The following is a 13,017-nucleotide window of genomic DNA, read 5'->3' on the forward strand; positions in this document are numbered from 1 at the left end:
GGAAGACAGGTATGTATGAAGATGGAACCTTCCCCTGTATTCTTGTTCCCTAATTTTCCAGGATGTTCTGAGGAAGACAGTGGGAAGACTGGTATAGATGGGATGATAGACTGGGGGTTGGATGCTGTCTCCTGTGTTTCTTTTCCCTAATTTTCCAGGATGTCCAGAAAAGTCATTGGGAACACCAGTGTGGATGGAGTGTTGGGATGGAGGTTGACGCTCTGTTCTGTGTTCATTTCTGTAGTTTTCCAGAATGTCCTGAGGCTGCCAGTGGGAAGCTGCTCTCTCCCTGTTTTTTTTCCTTATTTTCCAGGACAAGTGCAGAGCCTGACATTGTGTATGAAGTTTGAACCCTGTCCTGAGCTCTTTTCCCTAATTTTCCAGGATGTTCACAAGCAGACAGTTGAGAGGCAGGTGTGGTGTTGGGATTGATGCTGAACTCTCTCTACTGTATTTTCCAGGCTGACCAGAGGCTGCCAGTGGGAAGGCAGGTATGGCTGGGATAGAGATTGGATGCTCACTCCTTTAATCTTTTCCCTAATTTTCTAGGACGTCCAGAAAATTTAAACCCTCTCCTGTATTGTTTTCCAACAAGTCCAGAGGCTGCCAGTGGGAAGACGGGTGTGGCTGGGAGTTGGGATGGAGGTGAGAAGCTCTTTCCTGTCTTTCTCTTCCTCCTTGTGTCGGTCTCTGTGACATCTCTCTGCCTGTCTCTTGTGCTGTGTGTCTCTCTCTCAGTCCAGCTGCTTGTGCTCTGTAAAACACTACACTTCTGCAGTATTAAACAGGGCTTTTTGAATGTGGATTGCAAGTTCGATTTCAGAGGGGGACACAGTCTTGTACCCCTGAGTGAGATGCTTTGCTCAGATAGACTGTTCTGATAATGGTTATCAGTGGCTGTACTGTAGGGAGTGGAGTATTGACAATGGTGTACTCAATTCTCAAAAGTATTGTACCTTAATACACTGACACATCTGTGTGTTGATCTTTCACCTGTACTGGGCTTTGTTACTCAATGATGTATACCAGTGTGCTAAATTATTTCCTATATAATACTTTAACACCCAAACCTGTGTACTGTATCCCATCTCCACTGAGCATTAATACTGGTAATCCTCACACTTGTATACAAAACTCACTCACTCAAAAACTCACGCTTTAATTCTCAATGACTAACCTGTGGACTGTACTCTAATTCTGAAACCAGCGTGCTGAACTTTTACTTAATTTAATTCTCACATTGACACATCTCAGTACTGGACTCTCGTCTTTACTGTGCTTTCATACTAAAACCTCTGTGCTCAGCTCTCCTCTGGACTGGACCAAAATACTTAAACAAGTGCGCTGATCTCTAACTTGTAAGTGAGCTTTAATATTCAGTGACACACCAGTATGCTGAACTTTAACCTGCAGTGTTCTTTAAATTTGTGTGCTATACTCTTACCTTGACTGAGTTTTAATACTGGATGACACACCTGTGTTTTTCACTCCCACTTGTTTTACATTTTTTAATTCTCGGATCTGTGTGGTCAGCTCTGGACTAAAAAACTTAAACCAGTGCTTTTTCCTGTGCTTCAATACTGATACCTGTGTGCTCCTCTCTCACCTGGAGTGTACTCAACAGAACAGGTACTTTTTCTGTGTTTTTAATACTGAAACCTATGTTCTGAACTCTCATCTCCACTGAGCTCTAATGCGTGGTCATACTTAAACCTGTAAACCTAAGTCTTACATTGACTGTGCTTTAATACTTCAATCTGTGTCGTCAGGTCTCACCTGGACTGTACTGAAAAGTCACCAGGGAGGTGAGCTTGTACTGATTTTTAATATTCAGAGATATGTACGCCGTGCCATCTGTAGTATACTTTAATACTCAAATCTGTGTGCTACACCCTTACCTCTACTGAGTTTAATCAATGACGCACACCTGCGTGCTTTACTAACCTTTGCTGTGCTATAAAAGTGAAACCCGTGTGCTGATCCTTAACTTGTAAGTGAGCTTTAATCCTCAGTGACACGCATGTATGCTAAACCTTCACAAGCAGTGTATCTTAACACTCAAATCTGTGTGCCGGACTGTCAGCTGTACTATTGGAATACTCAGCCCTGTGTACTGTGCTGTTATAATAGATGGACTGGTATACTAAACTGTCACTTGTACCCTGTTGTAATAGTCCCTCTTTGTACTGTACTTCAGAGTAACACTCAGACTTCTGCATGAAACGTTCAGCTCTACTTGATTGTAATACCCAGAGCTCTATATTGTGTGGTGATGTGAACTGTCAGTTGTAATACCCAGCCGTGTCTGTTGTTCTGTGATGGCAGTTGTCACCTGTATTGTGCTGTACTATCTAGCCATGTGTACTGTAGTACACTGTACTAACACAACCAGTGTATCAAGCCGTCACCTGTACTATATTTTAATACTGAACTGTCAGTTGTACTGTGTACTAACAGGTGTGACGAAAGCTCCACAGCTGAAATGTTTCCTTTCTTCTTTTCAGGAGGGAAGAAACCTGGACATGTTGCTTTGCTGCCTCTGTATGCTGACATAGTTTAAGTCGGAATCTATGCTGAAACCCTCAGCCCTGTGTACTGTGCTGTTGTAAAATTTAAGTCTGGTGTGTTCAACTGTCACTTGTACCTTTCTTTAATGCTCAGACCTGTGTACTGTGCTGTAATACATAGACTGCTGTACTGAACTGTCACTTGTACACTGTTGTAACACTCAGCCCTTTGTGCTGTATTTCGGTGTAACAGATGGATTGTGGATTATCAGAAAATGTCACCGGTACTTAAATGTAATACTAAGAACTGTGTATTGTACTGTTCTGTGATCTGTTACCTCTGTTCTGTTGTAATACTTGTTTAAAACGGTCACCAGTGCTGTTGTCATACATATGGCTATGTACTGAACTGTCACTTTTACAGTGTTGTAACAGTCACTCTTTTTAGTGTATTTGAGTGTAACATATGGATTTCTATCTGAAAATGTCGCCTGTACTTGATTGTAATGTATAGCCCTGTCTAGTGTACCATATTGTCCACTGTTGCCTCTATTGTGTTGTAATACCCAGACCTGTCCACTGTGCCGCTGTGCAATACTCACTTATGTCTATATCTATCACTTGTACCCAAGTGTTCTACTCTAATGTGTGTACTGTCACCTGTGTGGTTATTGAATTGCCGTGTAATACACAGCCTGGTATCCTAAACTGTCACCTGTACTTGATTGTAGTAGTCAAATGTGTGTACTGTAAAGCTGTACGGTGGTGTGCTGACTTAGCTGAGGGCTACTGTACTGTGAACTGTCACCTCTTCTCTATTGTATTTCTCAGCTGGGAATTGGTAAGTCTGACCTGTTCTATTTTGAATGGGCTAGATGGCTGTACTCAACTCTTCCTAGTATTTTAATCTTCACCCATCCAAGCGCCAGTATGGTGCTGTAATGGCCAAAGTGGCCTCCTGCACTTTCTTTTCTTCTGAGCTTTAGTGGTTCCAGGGGTGAGCTGGGCTGAGCTGGTTCCTGTCTTTTATCCCGTTTCCCTCTGTGAAGTCTGAGCTGGAGTCTCCACCCCTCTCTGGCTGCTGCTAATTATTAAAGCAAATGTGAAAAAGGTGTTCAAAGAGGGAACATGAGACCGCAGAGAACCACCCCTGAGAGGGGGGATGGGGGAATGAAGTCAGGGGAGTGGTGTGGTTCTGAGAGAGGGGGAGACTTTTTTTTTGGAACGGTCTTAGTGTTTAGGCACACCTACCTTTTCTTCCAGTTCTAGCCCGTCTTTGGATTCTGTTTTGCTTCATCTTTCCCTTTCCGATGGGAATAGGAACGTGCACGGCCGGAGCTCTAGTTCTGTCCTGGGGTTATCATGAAGTGAACATGTTTCCAGGGGGCGGTCCGGTCTCTCAGGTGTTCTGTGACTGGGGGGGACCCTAGATGTGTTTTTAAAGTCGTAACGCTCTCTGATTTAACTGCTCTAAGCTGCGACAGGGTTATTGTAGATGTGTGTGACTCTTGGCTGGAGTTGTGCTCCAGGACAGAGCTCTGTCTGCAGTAAGGAGGAATGTGTCTCCTGGTGGAAACGTAGCCTGTGTGCAAACACACCACCCCTCTGTCTGAAAGGCAAGAGAGCTGACTGCGCTGTGGCTGAAGCCAGTACATACTGGTGAGACTGAATATTAATCCACCTGCTACCTCTGGGCACAAGTGATAGAGGTTGATCAGGAGCTCTTAACTGTTCAAGAGGGAGAGAGCAGGTTCCTATTCCACAGAGATAACCAGTCTGCTTTCTTTTCAATCTCATGCACCTCCTTGCTCTTGGCTCCCTGGTGTAGTCATCTACTCCTGCCTGGACTGGTCTTACTGTGAGATACAGGTGGGGCAATGTTAGAGTGGGTTTAAGATGGGCCAAGGGAGGGGTACAGTCTCAACCCGCTGTTGCTCTCTCTCACTGGGACTGTCCTGCTGCAGGACTTCATGAACTACATTTCCCAGCAGGCCATGTGGATGATTGTGGTCAATAGGCTGCCTCCTGTGGGTTGATGAGGTGCAGATGTTGTCAATTCAAGCCTGCAGCCAGTGTCTATAATGAGGTGCTCAGAAAAGCGAGCTCAGGGACTGCTTGAATTCCTGCAGAGGGCTGGAGCTACACGTTCAATGTGTGTGGGCATTTGTCATGGGCAAGGAAAAGGTTAAAGAGCAGGGAAGCTGGCAGAAACTGTGATGAAGGAATATATTTAATTAACAAGCTGGGTTATGTTTAATAAAACTGGAAGCTGTTCTGAGAACCTGATTTTTTTCCCCTACGCTATAACTTTCATTCATAACTCTCCACAACTGCTGTCAGTATTCTGTTGCTTTCTGAGAGTTCAGCTCAGGTTGACTAACATTGCTGTGACTATGATGGTACCTGGTACAACTGCGTGACCTAGAATGCAGTGCACCTTTCAGTCAGCTGACCAGCTAGAGGAACAGGATTGGGCAGGTACCATTTAAAAAGTAGGAAGTGGAATCTCCCAGTGTTGCTGCAGTCAGAGCAGCGAGTGGAGGAGGACAGCTCTCAGAACAAACACTTTCACAGCCACAAGGTAGGGAAACGGTGCTCTATTCACAGTTTGGGATAAAGCAATCCAGAAACCACAAGACAAACCTCTAGTTCTTCTCTCAACTGTAGCTAGATGTGCAATCGGCTTCCCCAGGCCTCTGTGAAAACAAGTCAGACCTCCTCCCCCTGACACAGCTCAGCGCTGCAGCTCTTCCCTCCTGCTCTCCTCAGCACAACTGCTCTCTGTCCCCAGCAGCACCAGACTGAAAGCCTCCCCTCCTGCCTTTTAACTGTCTCCCCACCAATCGTCTTCCACCAATTAGGCAGCTAATTAGAGGCAGCAGGTTGTTCTCGTTGGGGACGAAAGTCAGACCAGTGCCGCTGTCTTGCCTGAACCTGCTGCGCTCTTACAGTGTGGAAATCGAGTGGTTCGGGAGAGGTGTATGAAGATTGAGCTGTTTTGTAGGACTTTATGATCCCATATTATAATCCGAGTGTTAGACCTGTGCTGGAGTTTGTTTTGGGTCTCAGGATTAATCTTGCTGGATGTCCTACAGGCTCACCCTCCTCATCCTCTGTGTTGGGGCGCAGTTGTTCCTAAAATCGATAAAAATAAATCCAATTCATCTAGAAAACTGTGTGATTAGTTTTCCAGGATGAGTAAAAGCATAAATGTAAAAATATGCAGAAAATTTAATGAAAACAGCTTGTTTTTCAGAGACTTTGATCCCACAGACCCAGAGTTAGAGGCCTAGAGCTCTTCCACTGAGCCACAGCGTCTCTGTGAATTTGGGGCTCCTGTGGGCTCTTGGTCTTCCCAGCTCAGGGTTCGAGACTGAGGGATAAAAGACAGACCGAATAAGCTCTCCTTCAGGAGAGGAGCTGGTGGAGGAGTGGAAATGGTACTGAGCTCCTGGGCACAAGGTTGTGGGTTCATGTCCTGGCTAAGAGCTGAGGTGGGTTTGCAGTGTGATCCTCCCCAGCAGTGACAGGGTGAAAAGTAAAAGCCCACAGCCCTTGTGTCTTTATTTATCAGCGTTACTGTCCACAAGAATTAAATTAACAAAAGCTCCAGGTCCTTCCAGGATTCAAGCCCACAACCTCCAGGCAGAAGTCCCGAGCTCTTCCCCTGAGCCACAGCGTGTCTTTGGAGGTGTGGGGCTCCTGTGGGCTCTTGGTCTTCTTCCCAGTTCAGTCCTGAAATGGAGGGATAAGAGACAGACCAAATCCCTCTCCCTTTGGGACAGCAGATGGAGGAGTGGAGATGGTGCTGGACTCATGACTGTAAGGTTGTGGGTTCAAATCCTGGCTGCAGGCTTGAATTGGCAGCACCTGCACCTCATCAACCCGGGGGAGGTAGCCTGTTGGCCACAATCATCCTCAAGGCCTTCTGGGAAATGAAGTTCATGAAGTCTCTCTCCATGAGAGTAACAGAGGGTTGAGAGTGCACTCCTCCCTTGGCCCCTTCTACACCCACTATCACACTGCCCACGCTGTATCTCTCGGAGTAAGACGAGTCCAGCCTGGAGCGGATGACTGCAGCCTGGCACAGGTGGTGCTTTAGGTTGAAAAGGAACCAGTGAACGTGCTCTCCTACACTCACACATGGGCCCCTGGTGGAGAAACGCTGTGCCTGTCCCTCAGCTCCCTCCCTTCCTTCCTGAGAAACACGTTGGAAATGAAACCATGACTTTGTGGAGGGTGAGAAGGATGAAACCTTCAGGGTCTCAGAAATCAAACAGAGCTGACAAGAGCAGCAGTAGCCTCTGGCCTCAGGACAGCACAAGACTCACTGGCGGTCCCCAGGCGGTAGTTTGGATGGTGGCCGAGAGAGTTTGGCTCTTTACTTGAGCAGGTAAGACCTGGGGCCCACAGGAAGCAGGGGGGTTAATAGGCTCACAGGCCCCGGTCCGTACTGACTTTAGTCAAAGGGAAGCTAGCTCTCATCTACTCCAGACCTATTCCTGGTATGTTTGTGATGGACACTGGGCACAGCTGCAGCTCAAGACCTGTTCTCTCCACAGGCACATAAATAACAAATGGACAGAAATTGACATAGAGTGTAGACACTGGGCTGACAGCAGCCTTGAGCCAGTAGTTCAGGAAATGATGAGTTGATGCACTATAGCAGAACCCAGGTAAGTGTTCAGTATCGAAATAAGGCAGTCAGGGTGTAAATACTAAACTGCAAGAGCTGTGAAATTGCTACGGCCTATTTGTCCCTTACAGCACAACACTGCTGAGAGGGCAGGGCTGAAGATTACAACAGTGAGAGGAAGAGCTGAGGATACAGGTCAGAGCCCCGAGTGTTACAATACAGAGGGCAGGGGGGGGGGAGATACAGATCCACCTCTTACGACACCATGGAGGTGACAGTATACAACACAGTACAGTACAGAGTTCTGAGTATTACAACACAATACAAGTAACAGTGCACAGTTCTGAGTATTACACTAAAGTACAGTACAGAGGAAGTACTACAACATAGTACAAGTGACAGTTCAGTACAGCAGACCATCTGTTACAACAGTACAGGACACAAGTCTGAGTATTACAAGAGAGTACATGTGACAGTTTAGGACACCAGTCTTAATCTTACACTCCAGCCCAGTACACAGCTCAGAGTATTACAACACAGCAGAGGTAACAGTTCACATTGGAGTAGAGTACACAGTGCTGAGTGTTACAATCAAGTACAGGTGACATAAGCACATTGAAATCCATGTAAGACTGAAATACAGTACAAAGAGCTGAGTGTTACAACATTTTACACGTGAGAGTACAGCAGACGATATTTTACAACAGAACAGGACACAGGGCTGAGTACTACAACATAATCCAGGCGTCAGATTGGAACACATGTCTGAGTCTTACACTGCAATACAGGACAGAGGGTGACTGTTACTACACTGTACAAGTGACAGTTCAGTACAGCAGACCATACAGTATATTACAACAGGACAGTACACAGTTCTGAGTATTACAACGCACTCCCGTTCACAACACAGTACTCAGGTCTGAGTATTACAATAGAGTACAGGTGTCAGATTGAGACACAGGTCTGAGTGTTACACTGAAATACAGAACAGAGGGCTGAGTGTTACAACATTGTACAAGTGACAATTCAGTACAGCAGACCATGTATTACAACACAGTACACAGGGCTGAGTATTACAGAAGAGTACAGGTGATATTTCAACACACCAATCTCAGTCTTACAACAGCACAGCACACAGGACTGAACGTTAGAATATAAACCATATAATAGTACAGTTCAGAGTCCAGCACACAGATCCAGGTATTAATACTCACTGAAGGTCAGGGTTCAAGAAAGGGTTGTGTCCTTGACTGGTACAATCCAGTATACTGGTTGAAGTAGTTTAGGACAGTCCGGGTAAGAGCTCACCACACTGATTTAAGTATTAAAGAACAGAAAAGGTAAGAGTTAAATTTACACGTTAGAGTATCACCACACATTACAGACAAGACTTAAGGACACAGTTTTGTATAAATGCTCAGTGGAGATGTGCGTTCAGAACATAGGTTTCAGTATTATAGCACAGAAAGCTGAGCGTTCTGCACCCAGATCGGATTATTCAAATACAGCAGTGTGCTGAACCTTCACCTGGAGTGCGTCGCTGAGTTTTCAAGCTCGGCACACTGGTTTGAATATAATAATGAAGTACAGGACAGAGTGCAGCACAAAGCTGTGTTGATGAATATTGAGGCTCAGTGCTGGTGAGAGTTCAGCACACTGGTTGAAGCAGTTTAGTACAGTTCAGGTGAGTGTTGACCACAGATCTGAGAATTAAAAACATTTTAAGTGAGTAAAGCACACAGGTCATTGAGTGTTAAACCCCAGTAAAGGTAAGACTGGAGCACACAGATTTTCACTGAATATTCAAGCTCACCTCCCTGGTTTCCATATTTCATTACAGTCCATGTGAGACCTGACGACACAGATTGAAGTATTAAAGCACAGTCAATGTAAGAGTTAGGTTTACAGGTTTAAGTATGACCACGCATTAGAGCTCAGTGGAGATGAGAGTTCAGAACATAGGTTTCAGTATTAAAAACACAGAAAAAGTACCTGTTCTGTTGAGTACACTCCAGGTGAGAGAGGAGCACACAGGTATCAGTATTGAAGCACAGGAAAAAGCACTGGTTTAAGTTTTTTAGTCCAGAGCTGACCACACAGATCCGAGAATTAAAAAATGTAAAACAAGTGGGAGTGAAAAACACAGGTGTGTCATCCAGTATTAAAACTCAGTCAAGGTAAGAGTATAGCACACAAATTTAAAGAACACTGCAGGTTAAAGTTCAGCATACTGGTGTGTCACTGAATATTAAAGCTCACTTACAAGTTAGAGATCAGCGCACTTGTTTAAGTATTTTGGTCCAGTCCAGAGGAGAGCTGAGCACAGAGGTTTTAGTATGAAAGCACAGTAAAGACGAGAGTCCAGTACTGAGATGTGTCAATGTGAGAATTAAATTAAGTAAAAGTTCAGCACGCTGGTTTCAGAATTAGAGTACAGTCCACAGGTTAGTCATTGAGAATTAAAGCTCAGGATAGGAGTGAGTTTTGTATACAAGTGTGAGGATTACCAGTATTAATGCTCAGTGGAGATGGGATACAGTACACAGGTTTGGGTGTTAAAGTATTATATAGGAAATAATTTAGCACACTGGTATACATCATTGAGTAACAAAGCCCAGTACAGGTGAAAGATCAACACACAGATGTGTCAGTGTATTAAGGTACAATACTTTTGAGAATTGAGTACACCATTGTCAATACTCCACTCCCTACAGTACAGCCACTGATAACCATTATCAGAACAGTCTATCTGAGCAAAGCATCTCACTCAGGGGTACAAGACTGTGTCCCCCTCTGAAATCGAACTTGCAATCCACATTCATAAAGCCCTGTTTAATACTGCAGAAGTGTAGTGTTTTACAGAGCACAAGCAGCTGGACAGAGAGAGACACACAGGACAAGAGACAGGCAGAGAGATGTCACAGAGACCGACACAAGGAGGAAGAGAAAGACAGGAAAGAGCTTCTCACCTCCATCCCAACTCCCAGCCACACCCGTCTTCCCACTGGCAGCCTCTGGACTTGTTGGAAAACAATACAGGAGAGGGTTTAAATTTTCTGGACATCCTAGAAAATTAGGGAAAAGATTAAAGGAGTGAGCATCCAATCTCTATCCCAGCCATACCTGCCTTCCCACTGGCAGCCTCTGGTCAGCCTGGAAAATACAGTAGAGAGAGTTCAGCATCAATCCCAACACCACACCTGCCTCTGAACTGTCTGCTTCTGGACATCCTGGAAAATTAGGGAAAAGAGCTCAGGACAGGGTTCAAACTTCATACACAATGTCAGGCTCTGCACTTGTCCTGGAAAATAAGGAAAAAAAACAGGGAGAGAGCAGCTTCCCACTGGCAGCTTCAGGACATTCTGGAAAACTACAGAAATGAACACAGAACAGAGCGTCAACCTCCATTCCAACACTCCATCCACACTGGTGTTCCCAATGACTTTTCTGGACATCCTGGAAAATTAGGGAAAAGAAACACAGGAGACAGCATCCAACCCCCAGTCTATCATCCCATCTATACCAGTCTTCCCACTGTCTTCCTCAGAACATCCTGGAAAATTAGGGAACAAGAATACAGGGGAAGGTTCCATCTTCATACATACCTGTCTTCCCACTATCAGCCTCTGGCCAGCCTGGAAAATAAGGGCAAAGAGAGACAGGAGAAAGCATCATCTTCCATACCAACTCCTCCTCCATACCTGTCTTCCCACTGTCAAATTTATGGACATCCTAGAAAATCAGGGAAAAGATTATAGGAGATAGCATCCAACCTCTATCCCAGCTATACCCTTCTTCCCACTGGCAGCCTGTGGTCAGCCTGGAAAATACAGTAGGGAGAGTTCAGCATCAATCCCAACACCACACCTGCCTCTCAACTGTCTGCTTGTGGACATCCTGGAAAATTAGGGAAAAGAGCTCAGGACAGGGTTCAAACTTCATACACAATGTCAGGCTCTGCACTTGTCCTGGAAAATAAGGAAAAAAACAGGGAGAGAGAATCCAAGCTCCATTCCAACTCCTCATCCATACCCGTCTTCCCACTGTCTGCCACTGGACATTCTGGAAAACCAGAGAAATGAACACAGGACAGAGCGTCAACCTCCATCCACACTGGTCTTCTTCATAATTAGGGAACAAGAATACAGGAGAGGGTTCCATTTTCCCCACTATCAGCCTCTGGCCAGCTTGGACAATTAAGCAAAATACAGTCCAATGTCAATCCCAACACCTTTCATACCCATCTTCCCACTGGCAGCCTCTGGAAAATTAGGGAAAAGAGAGACCGGAGTGAGCATTCAACCTCCATTCCAACTTCTCATTCATACCCATCTGCCCACTGTCTGCCTCAGGACATTCTGGAAAACTACAGAAATGAACACAGGACAGAGCATCAACCTCCATCCACACTTGGCTTCCCAACTGGCTGCCCCTGCATTGGAGTCTATCTTGACATCTGACCCCTGACACTTTGGCTTTTGAACTCCGAGAGCAGGAGACAGGAGAGAACATCAATCCCCCTTCTATCTTCCTATCCCTACCCGTCTCCCCAGTGTCAGCTTCTGGACATCCTGGAAAGTTAGAGAAAGACAGGAGAGAGCATCAAGATCCATTCCAACTCTTCCTCCATACCCGTCTTTCCCATTGTCAATTTTATGGGCATCCTAGAAAAATCAGGGAAAAGATTATAGGAGAGAGCATCCAACCTCTATCCCAGCCATACTCGTCTCTCCACTGTCTGCCCCTGGACATCCTGGAAAATTAGGGAAGAGAAAACAGGAGAGGGTTCAGTCTTTACACATACATGTCTTCCCAGTGTCAGTCGCCAGACGTAATGGAAAAGGGAAAAGAGACAGGAGAGAGCACCCCACCTCCATCCCAGGACACACTGCTGTAGGCTGCATAGCTGGGACAGTTGGTTCGTGTGTCTGAGGGCAGCAGTTTGGTTCTGCAGTCTCTCTGTGCCTCATCATCCGTCTTCAGCCCAGCGTTCACCTGTCACTCAAGAGCGTGATCTAAGAGTACTGCTGTTAATTAATCAAATAAGTGTAGTGATAGTATTAATGCTAATTAAACAATACTGCACTAGGCTCTAATATCAATGCGAGTAACTTTATGACAGTGCTCCTCTCTCACTAGTAGGGTTGTGTGTTCATGCCCCGAGTGTGACACAGGAGTGACAGGACTAACCTGACCTTGTGCTCGTGCTGGAGGCTGGTGCTGGACTCGGGTTCGAGAGTGTAGTGTCAACAGCACACTGACCAGGATCTTGTGGGCCAGAGACAGCAGGAGGTCAGGACACAGTCCTGAGGGTCACCCCCTGGAGCCCCGATAGGAGGAGTCCACCGGCTCTCCACCTGGAGCTCGTCTCCAAGGAGCAGCCTGAGTCAGGGTCACCTGCAGCTCTTCATCATCATGGTCATCTTCACAGGCTCCAGCAGGCAGGAGATCCGGACGCCCTGGATGTCTCCCCAAGACGACTCCTGCTCTTCCCCCCTATGGATCCCAGATTGGTCCGATCAGCCCCGATCATGTAAGACCAGCGTCACCTGCGAGGGACAGCCAGTGAAGGAGAGACTCACCTGGTTTGCACTCACCTGCCTGGCGCCTTGTGCCCTTCAGTGCTGATGGGGTCCCCTGTCCCCTCCTGTGCTGACCAGTCAAGAACACCTCCTTGTCCTCTAACTGAGGTCTGGGGGTGTCCTCCCCAGCCTGGTACAGGGTCTGACCTGGCTCTTGGTGGGAATAAATCTGCCTGAAGGCAGTCTGTGCTCCACTGAGTCCCTACTGCTCCGGTCCAGAGCTGCTGTCCTGGAGAAACACAGGCGTGTTGTCCACAGGCTCTCTCTCCCCCTTCCTCACCTCGTTCAGGGG

At 46.2% G+C, this 13,017-nt stretch overlaps 1 long non-coding RNA gene across 1 annotated transcript; it reads left to right on the plus strand.

Moving 5' to 3' along the window:
* Positions 1-398: 398 nt before the first annotated feature.
* LOC107076264 (uncharacterized) lies at positions 399-2,591 on the plus strand. The gene is made up of 4 exons (XR_011191859.1): positions 399-491; positions 596-645; positions 1,770-1,805; positions 2,505-2,591. It is a non-coding gene; the product is annotated as an uncharacterized lncRNA (long non-coding RNA).
* The last annotated feature ends 10,426 nt before the right edge of the window (positions 2,592-13,017 follow it).

This window comes from Lepisosteus oculatus, chromosome 14 (genome assembly GCF_040954835.1).
Source record: "Lepisosteus oculatus isolate fLepOcu1 chromosome 14, fLepOcu1.hap2, whole genome shotgun sequence".
Taxonomy (NCBI): domain Eukaryota; kingdom Metazoa; phylum Chordata; class Actinopteri; order Semionotiformes; family Lepisosteidae; genus Lepisosteus; species Lepisosteus oculatus.